General features: G+C 38.8%; 1 pseudogene; it reads left to right on the top strand.

The window, feature by feature from the left end:
• LOC137981848 (probable serine/threonine-protein kinase drkD) overlaps positions 1-9082 on the top strand; it is an 18723-nt pseudogene extending 9641 nt beyond the window's left edge.
• Positions 9083-10000: the final 918 nt, after the last annotated feature.

Genomic DNA, 10000 nt, shown 5'->3' with positions numbered 1-10000 from the left:
AATGGCGGCGAGCAGAAACGTTGTGTGTTCAATGCTACTAGGACTACTTTCAAGCCTAATAGCGTGTCTCGAACTAAATGTTGCAATATTAAATCTAAACTTTAACTACTTGAGAAGACGTCTAAGCATTATGCGGCTTCTAGCCATATCTGATTCAGGAATCAGACGCCAAAGACTTCTCAAAAGAGTGGGAAGACAACTAGCACGGCCACGAATATTCTGGGTCCGACCAGGCAGAACTAGTGCTTGGTGGGACAAGCCGCGAATTTGGGGCCAAAATTATCGCAGGCTTAGCTTTCTTTGTAATGCGCATGCTCCGTTGACTAATCCTTTGAGATGTCCGGATACGAATCGGATACGTGTGGACGGTCGTATACGATTCGTATACGCTACGTGTGAAACATTCAACCAATCAGTACGCACTGAATATTCGGAAGCTGTGAACGCGCGTTACACGTTTCAACCCTTATGGGTTTCTGCATAGACCTGACAGCGCAACAATTTTGAGTTCGCCAAGCAACGCAGTTTTGATTTGACGGTAGTGCTGATGAAGCCAAAAAATTAGTGTGCTCGACAACGCAGTTGTGATTAGTGGCGAGCTGACAGCGCAAAAATCTTGAGTTTGCCCGGCAACTTGGGTTTGATTGGTGCAGAGTTGACAGCGTAAAGATTGTGACTTTACCCAGCAATGCAACGCTGTTTTATTTAATTTTAGGTGATTAGAGACGTCTAGATTTATTTTAGACACCGTTGTAGCTCATTTTAGGTCATTCCTTGATTTAATAACTACGGGATAAATGTCTCGCTTGTTTTCTTGCACGACAAAGCCTTCTTTTCTTTCAAATTATTGCAAGCTATTATAAGCATTCTTCGTTATCACTCAGTTCGATCCAGGATTCGACTGCTCACTTGAGCTTGAATCCGGACCTTCACACAGGTAAAAAATCGAACGACGTGAGTATATTTTCTGTTGCGTCTGATCGATTAGACGACAACTTTTTGCCTTTCACGTCGAATTCCGTATGTGTAGTACATAAAATACCTTGCCGTGAAACATTTTCTCGATGGTCGTCTGGCCACAAAATCAAATGCGTGCTGATTCCCTTCGTCGCAGAGATGACAAAGCCTACATTGCCACCCCTCCCCTAACACACAGTTGGTAAACCTCCCAGGTTTTGGGAGACACGTGACCAGCCTGAACCAGGGTCTTTCTCCTCAACGACAAAGGAGGCAGTAAAGAGAGTCCCTGGGAACGAGGTTGATTAAGCATGAACATTCAACCTTTTAATTGTTTATTTCTTCTAGCGCTTTTTACTGATTATTGTTGTCTATTTTCTAATTCACTTCCTTCTTATTGAAAGACCTTTGACAAATACCATCAGTCAGTTACCATTAGACAGAAAAACAGGCAAAGTAAAGACCAATGTATGGGTTACCTGAATGCCACCTTCTTACTGTTTTTCATGTATGTTGATTATGATTATTTTAATTATTGTTTTGATAACTTGGAAGTGTTTTTTTTGTGTGTGTTTAACAGTTGCATTTTCTTTGTTTAGGATGAAAGGATTGGAGGTGGAACTGGTAAATGGAAAGGAAGACAGCTCTTTATCTGTAAGAGGGATCATGGTATATTTGTCGATATAGAAACTGTCATAACTGAGAGAGATTTTGATAATGACCCTGGAGAGGCTACGACAAGGGCAACATCACAAAAGCAGGATAAACAACGAACTGGCTCAATCAAACAGGAAAAAAGACAGAATGACGAAATGTTTCCAAGGTCATCGAGTTATGATCTTAATGAAACTTCAGGTATATGTGCTGTCACACGGTTGCAAAGAGTGATACCTACTTTTAAAGAATGATTTGTTTGTATATATATGAAGTAGGGCCTATAGACCAAGGGCGGGTGAAATCTTTCTTCCGAACTTCACCAAATATAGAATCTTGCATACTTGTAAGTTTGACATTTTAAATTTGTAACCGGGCTGAGATCATTAACCTAAATGATGTTACTGATTTCAAGTTTTCAAGCGTAGACAACGCGAGAAGTGAGGCAAAATGTTTTAGTTTTTTTTCTCACTTTATTGACATTCATCATTCAAGAGTCTGTTCACTATTTTGACTTCGATTGAGAATTCCATGTTTTGTTCGGTGTTACTATCTCAACTTTCCTCTCAGATAAGCTGCGTTTTACCTTAGGTGTCATTTAGTCAAAATTAAAGGAAGATACCTGTTTCGGTTTTTTTTTTAATTAATGCACCAACCACTACCCTGCAGGCAAAGTTTTTTTTTTTATCTTAACGCTTTTTGCACAATTGGTCTCTCCAGAAACATGCCATTTTGGTTTCTCGAATAACAATTTTAAGTCAACTAAACTGGAAATATTATGACGCAATCTTGACTCGTTGGTGTACAAACAAAGAATGTAAGTAAAGCCGTTCCTGTACAGATAATTGACTACACATTCATGTAACTTGCGATTTTATCAGAATCTTTTCCTGTTGATATATATACGTCTTTTTTGTCTGATCCAGGAAACCAATATACACTTTCATCGCCATTTGAAAGAGCCAGTTAACCTATTTCTCGGCTTAACTTTCGTTGTTTGGTTTTCAAAACAACGTTACAGGGAAGCAGTAAAGATCGTTCGACCGCACGGCCACAGAACTCGCCAACGGAATCACGAATTTCTCTCTTCATAAAAACTTTCCAGAGATTCAAACCAGATTTTGGACACGTTATGATATGTTTGAGATGGTATATCAACATTTATACAAACAAAATCAAGTTGCGCCGTCATTGTAAGAAAAAATGTGAAAAACTTCTTCGTGCGCTAATGGCGGATCAGTCTTGAGGACTTTGCGCGAGCTCCGCACGATCACGAAGGAGTCTTCACTTCCGGCATTTAACAAGCAATCAGATCACGACTTTCGTCGGCCACCGGAATTCTTCAGAGACTTTTGGTCAGGCCCAATTTTAGCGAGCGACAACATAGGAGAACATTATGAGCGAAGCTAAAAATGGGCCTGGTAGCAGGGTAACTTGAAGACGAGGATTATGTAGATTTGATTAAGATATCTTATCCGGATTAAAAAAACATAAAGTTCTTTGCACAGGACGAACAGATACTTTGGGAACTAGTGAAACTGGAAATGAGAATTTTGACCATTTCTTTCTCTAAAAGGAAAGACAAAATAATAGGACGTGTGAACTTTTTATACAAGGCTCGACAATACAATTTGCGTAAGTGTTTCTTTCAGATTTCAGTCTAGCCATTATGTCATTGACCTATTTCTATAACTTATTATCATTATCTGCATCACTATCATTATTACTCCTTACTATCAAGTTTTTACAGCATCCCTGTTTACTCGCACAGGAAAGGAAAAGGCAAATTTGGAGAGACAACTAGAGGTTTTGCAGCAGCAGTTAAGGGAAAAGGAGGAGTGCTTAGCTAATTACCAAGCTCAAGTAGAAGAAGGAAATTTAAGGAAGACAAGCTTAATTCAGCAACTACAAGAAAAAGAGCTTCAACGAGAAAATTCCCAAAGACAGTTGCAGGAGATCGAAGAGCAAATCAGAGAGAAATTTGGAGAGACAACTAGAGATTTTGCAGCAGCTATTAAGGGAAAGAAATTTAAGAGAGACAAATTTAATTCAGCAGGTACAAGAAAAAGAGCTTCAACGAGAAAATGCTCAAAGACAGTTGCAGGAGTTGGAAGAGAAAATTAGAGAGCAAGAAGACGACAAAGCGAACTCGGAAAGACAGTTAAGGGAGATGGCACAGAGTTTTGAAGAACGAATCAGAGAAAAAGAAGAAGAAAAAACAAACCTTGAATCGCAGTTGGGGATGAAAAACCAAGAGTTAAGTGAGCTAGAGACAAGCCTTTCAGCAGCTCAGCAAATGATTATTGAACTGCGTCGTCAGGAATCTTGTGATTGGGTCATTTCCCGTGATGAAATTCAGGTAAAGGATAAATGCTTAGGAAGGGAGCCTGGGGAAGTGTCAACGAAGCAACATATTGTGGCTGTAAAGTAGCTGTGAAGCAAATCCATGAACTGATTCTCTCAGCTCATAACAGACGTTTGTTTGAGAGAGAAATGAACATTGCTTCAAGATGCCGCCATCCTTGCTTGTTGCAGTTTGTTGGAGCAACAAATGATGAAGGAAGTCCTTTGTTTGTCACTGAGCTCATGGAAATGAGCTTGCGAGCTTTGCTGGGGCAACGCGAACTCACGGAAACAGAAATATCTGTCATTTCTTTGGATGTATCTCGAGCGCTGAACTATCTTCACCACATGAAGCCTTCTCCCATCGTTCACAGGGATGTTAGTAGTGCAAATGTGTTGCTCTGGCGACAGGGTGAACAGTGGAGAGGCAAAGTGTCAGATTATGGCACTGCTAGATTTGTTCAACAGACCATGACAGTAGCCCCTGGTGCTTTGATTTACAGTGCACCAGAAGCACTTTCTTCAAATCAAACATCCAAGGTTAGTTTTTTAAATTGATAAATATACATATCTTTGTATGTCTTTGCAGTTCCTGACCTTTACATTATCATGAATAGACAATATATATGTACAGATGTACCACATGTGTGGGACATTTGGGGTGGCTTTGTACGCTTAACCTCCATCCCAGACATCAGCACTGCACTGATGAGGCCCAGAAGGCCGAAACAGTACTGTCTGCAGTTATATATATATATATATATATAGAGAGAGAGAGAGAGAGAGAGAGAGAGAGAGAGATTGTTCTTGGCAAACGAAAATCTGGCGATGATAATGTTGAAGGTCTTCAGTTCTTGAAACCAGGTTAATGAAATGAAACTGAGGGGTCATTCTGAGAGGGACTCAACAAAGCTTGCTAACATCTCTTTGCACTGTGATTATTAGAAGATATACATTAGTATTTATTTATAGAAAATTATAATGAAATGAAATTAAGGCGAAAGACTGTAAATGATGGAAGTTTGAGGGTAAAAGACTGAAGCGTGCGTGGAACATTTTTATCAAAAAATGCCAAATTTGTTGATGTGTTTACATCTGAGTGGCTGGTCGGTACCCATCCTTACAATTGGCTGTGATTTCTGTGACTTTGGGAGGGTCTTTTAAAAGGTGATTTGCTGTGAAACTTCACACTCGGAAATGTCCTTGAGACCGTAGCCTTACTCCAGTTATGGTGTTTTGATGTTTAGTGCGTGAAAGTCAATTTTCAAGATGCTAACAATACGATACGATAATTTCATTTAGAAAGGGAGACGCAATTGAACTTTCATAGTTTACAAATTAACGACCCTCTAGCAATTCCACGGAGGACAGACCACATCTGACTAGGGACTCAATGCCCTACTCTTTGCGCCAAGTGTGTGGGTTCTTTTACGTCCCACAGGGTTATGAACATTGAAGGGTTGTGAGATGGGGCCTACAGTTTATCGTCCTTATCTGAGAAGACTAGAGAGTCTAACGCTTTCCCCTGGATTATTTAAAGACCCTGAGTGCTGGTCTGGCCGGAGGTTTATTTTATTCCCGACCTCTCGCACAGTAGTCCAATGCTCAACCAACTGAGCTAACCAGTCGCCGTTAAGCACGGTCCTCTTACAATAATTACAACCCGTCTTACTGCTTATATTGCAAGAGACATTACTGTTGCTTTTCTCAGGTTGATGTGTATAGCTTTGGTGTTCTTCTCTGTGAAATGTGCATTGGGGAAATGCCAGATCCCGAGAGACGTGAAGAGCAAGTTCTTCTTGTAAGAAACCGACTCTTCCGCAATCTGGTGCGGCAATGCCTTCAGGATGATCCTACCATGAGACCAGACATGGCACAGATTATCCAGGAATTGGAACAATGTGATGGAACTGATCGGCTGATGTAAAACCTAAAATCTCGTAAGATGTCAATTTGCCTAGATATTCCCTAACTTGAAGAGAAGTATAGCAACAACGAATAGAAAAGATTAGAAATACAATATCATTTAACAATTATTCCGTTTTGTCCCGGGAAATTTCGTTTCCCGCACAAATTTCACAGCTTGGCAACACTTGACGCAGTCAGTTTCCATATTATGTTATACGGAGTCATAATTATAGTATGTGAGCTGATTAACAAGATCGAGTGAATCAGTCAGAAAGCTATAATCAATATCGCACTATCCGAGCTCGAAAAGCTAATTGGATATGGAATATAGAATAACATTAGAATGCAATAGAATTGATTTTATTAGAAATACAGTTTTCGCATGGGAAACGAAAGTCATAAGAAAAGTGATATAATACGATTAATGAACGAGTGATTTTTATATTAGATAATGTTGTGGTAGTAAACTTGATACAAATAATTGGGCAAGAAAGGGAATAGAGAGGGAAAAAATCCTAGAGTAAGGGATTAGAAGTGGAAATCTCACAAAGTTGAAATTTCCCCGCCCAGTTTTAAGAATAATATTAAATCATTAACTTAACGCTCAAACATGCGCAACATTTTAAATCATAAATAAAAATCTGTGTTTAACGTCCTAAACTGCGCGCTGCACTGAGATTTAGAACTAGGATAGACCTAGAATTAGAGTGGGATAGAAAAGAATGGAATGAAAGGTTTCACTTTTGACCACTGAAAAAAAAAAATCGTTTTTGTACGCGCCTTACAAGCGTTGCACAAATGTGCAAAATTCAGAAGAATTTCTTTTGTAATTTAATGGGAGCAATTCTCCAAAACATTTAAATAGGTCGTGATTTCTAACGGCGCTAGGCATAAATAAGGTAATCTTTATTTTCACACGGCTAAATCGTCAGCTATTTGATGTAAAATTACAAAAATACAGAATTACTGTACAGAGTAAAATGTTTCTAAAAAAAAGTTGCTTTCCACGGATGCTGTTCCTCAAAGTATTTGTTTGATTAAGCCTTTAAATTGCCCAAGGGACTCTGCTTGTCTTAAGTTGCAAGGAGGGTTGTTCCATAGAATGGCGCCATTGGGGGTAAAGCTATTTGTAATAGTTAGTACGCAGTAATCGAACATTTAGTTTATTCTTAGAGTCTCTTATACTGTAGGCGGTTTCTGCTTTTTTAAAATCCAGAGCATAAATAGTTTGGGGGCAACTCGTGTAGAGACTTGTAAACCATCGTAGCTCTTTGAATGTGATGCTGGTGAGCCGAAGTTCGAATAAGTAACCCGCATGCGCGTCATAGTTTGAAAAAGTCAAAACACGGGCTGCTCCATTTTGTAACTTTTGTGACTTATTCTGCAAAGTTATGCCATAGTTTCCCCAAACAGTATAATTGCAATAATCAAAGAGGTTTTGTGTCAGAAATCGGTATATTTGATATCAGGTTGCTTGAGGAACAAGGTGCTTTACTCGTTGTATGGCCTCAATTAATGACAGAAGCGACTTTCTTAGCTAGTTTCTCGATATGGCTACTCCAATCAAGTTTGTCATCAATAATCAGTTCAAATGATTTTGTGATAGTAACTTGACTAACTTAAAAATCATTGATTGCAAGTGTCGGAGAATCTGTAAGAGTACGTACTATCAGAATTTTTAACATTTCAATTAGTATTGAGATGTTAAAAAATATACTAATAGTAATTGGTAGCAATGTTTTTAAGTGGTAAAAATTCAGTTTTTTATATCATTATCAGGTTAAGACTGAGTGTTGTTATAGTTTTGCTAAGCGTTATAGAATAGGATATTTTTAAAATTAGAAACCGAACTCGGTCTCAGTTTTATAAAAATGAATTCGACTTTGATCCTTTGGAGAGAATCACAGTGAAAACCCTGGTTCTGTGCGGTGTGGTAATTGAGGAATTTCGCATGGAAATTTTTCCTAGTACTTTCACCAGTTTGGTGAGATTACCGTATTATAGTTCTCATTTCAGAATTGACAGAAAAAGAGGAAGGAGCCACCACATTAGCCACTATCAGAAATACAATAATACACTTTGTTTTTCCCTCCAAAGCATAGACCAATTCGGCGAACGCAATGTTGTACCCAATTCAAAATCTTAAGATTCTTTGTGTATTGCATTTGCACAATGTAGCATTCATATGGAAATATTTGGAACAAAACGTTTTATTGCCAAAGGATCTGAATTGGGTACAACATTTAGTTAGCCAAATTGGTCTATTGTTTCCAGTTTCTTTTGGGACTTACAATGGTCACAAGACAAGATAAGAACAATGCTTGTGCAAAATTTTGGAGGGACAAACAAAGAGTATTATGGTATTTTTGATAGTGGCTAATTCCTTTCTGCGAGCCGTAACCTCCGAAAGAAATTGTTCACGAATGACAACAGATGACGTTACGATAAACATCGTTATTGTGGACATTTTGTTGTTTTCAATTACGTACTATTTATTTCCTAGATGTTAATTGGCTGTCGAAACAAAGGGTTCCTTTGTTTTCGTAAATAGCAAGTTTAAAAAACAAAGGTAATGTTTGTAAACAGTGAGTATCGCAATAAGAAATTACTTAGGGGAGATTGATGGTTTTTCACTATCAAACGTGTTACCTCAGTTGCTTTTATATATATCTTTTTAACATAATCATTTTTTTAACGTATATTTTTGTATATTTCTGTATTTTTGACGTAGAATCGAAAACTTCGATGGCGATCTCCCATGCAACATCCTAAAAAGGAAGGTGTTTGCGAGACTCAGTTCAGCGTTCAAAAAAGTAGAGGCGTAATAAATTCATACAGGGGCTCATAACAAATGGTCCCCCAGCTTTCTTTAATCCACGAAGGTAACATGTCGTAGTTCATTTTTCCACCAGTACTGTAACGACCTCAATCCTTTATTACTTCCGCTTGGCCTAACGCGACTGTGTAACCTGAGAGTTCGCAGAAGTTTCAGGGTGTTCCAGTATTGCTGAAACAAGGGATTGTGACCTGTGTTTTTCTCTGACACTTCTTTGTAAGATGGAGAGAGAAAGTCGCTTTTCGGGTTTTCGAGTGTGTCTTTAGTTTGGTGTATAAAATTTTCCTCTTACTAAGTTGTAATTGCTTTGGAGTTTTATATAACCATTGTTATTAACACAAATAAAAGCTCGCTGAAACGGGAAATACTGATTGTGTTCTTTGAGGGATTTCACCGAGTTTCGTGAGCCTTTGATCTGAGCTTGCGTTTACGTGAACCTGCTGTTTGTAACAAAATAATGAATATTAAGCCCTGGCCAAACGAGAGCGAGAGTTTCAACTCTCGTCAACTCTCATCAACTCTCGCTCTCGTTTGGCCAGGGCTTTAGGGACCTTTGTCGTGGGAAGCTTTGCGGCTAGGCGTTTCTCAGGTTGACAGGGTTTCAAATTTTAGCCAGGCGTTCGACTTGCTCGCTAGACATGTTGTTTTTCGTCAAGTCAAAGTGCTTCACTTTTCGCCCCTAAAAATATGATCAGTTTATTCATTCTAGTTCCAAAACTCCATCTTGCACATTGCAGGCGGGTATAAAAACCTATTTCTTCCCGTGAGGCTGTTTAATTTTTAATGGTAGAAAAAACTTGCCGTTAAAGGGTTGCCGCTGGCTTCAAACGTTTGCAGAGACCTTGGTCACGTGACATCCTCAGGTTGGCATGCATCAACTTGTCTAGTTTCTCTATATTTTCCGATAAGGGCAAGAGATAAGCTAAACTCCAGCCCGTTCTTTAATTTTTGGCAAAACGCAAAGTGCTAAGTGTCGATGTTAAAACTCTAAATTCTGAATATCTTTGGCGGGTTTCGCGAATTATAGACTTTTGGGTCTTTGGCGTCGTTTGAAAACTTGACAACAATAATTACCGTCAGTTGAAAAAATAGGTCCGCGATGCGTACTTGGGGTCTTATGCTTAGTTTAACTCCATTGGGCCGTTACAGAATTTGGTACTGCGGTGTCACTTTTACCATGCGTGATTGGTTTGGAAATTTGCCATAACAGTGCAGTACTGAAATGGATTCCTTAAGTATGCTTCAAATTTCAGGACCTGTTCAGAATTTTACAGCTTTGACTCACTGCTAATCTTTCTCTTA

This window comes from Montipora foliosa, chromosome 1 (genome assembly GCF_036669935.1).
Source record: "Montipora foliosa isolate CH-2021 chromosome 1, ASM3666993v2, whole genome shotgun sequence".
NCBI classification, from domain to species: domain Eukaryota; kingdom Metazoa; phylum Cnidaria; class Anthozoa; order Scleractinia; family Acroporidae; genus Montipora; species Montipora foliosa.
The sequence above is the reverse complement of the archived record's forward strand: the minus strand, read 5'-3'. Positions and strand labels throughout refer to the sequence as shown.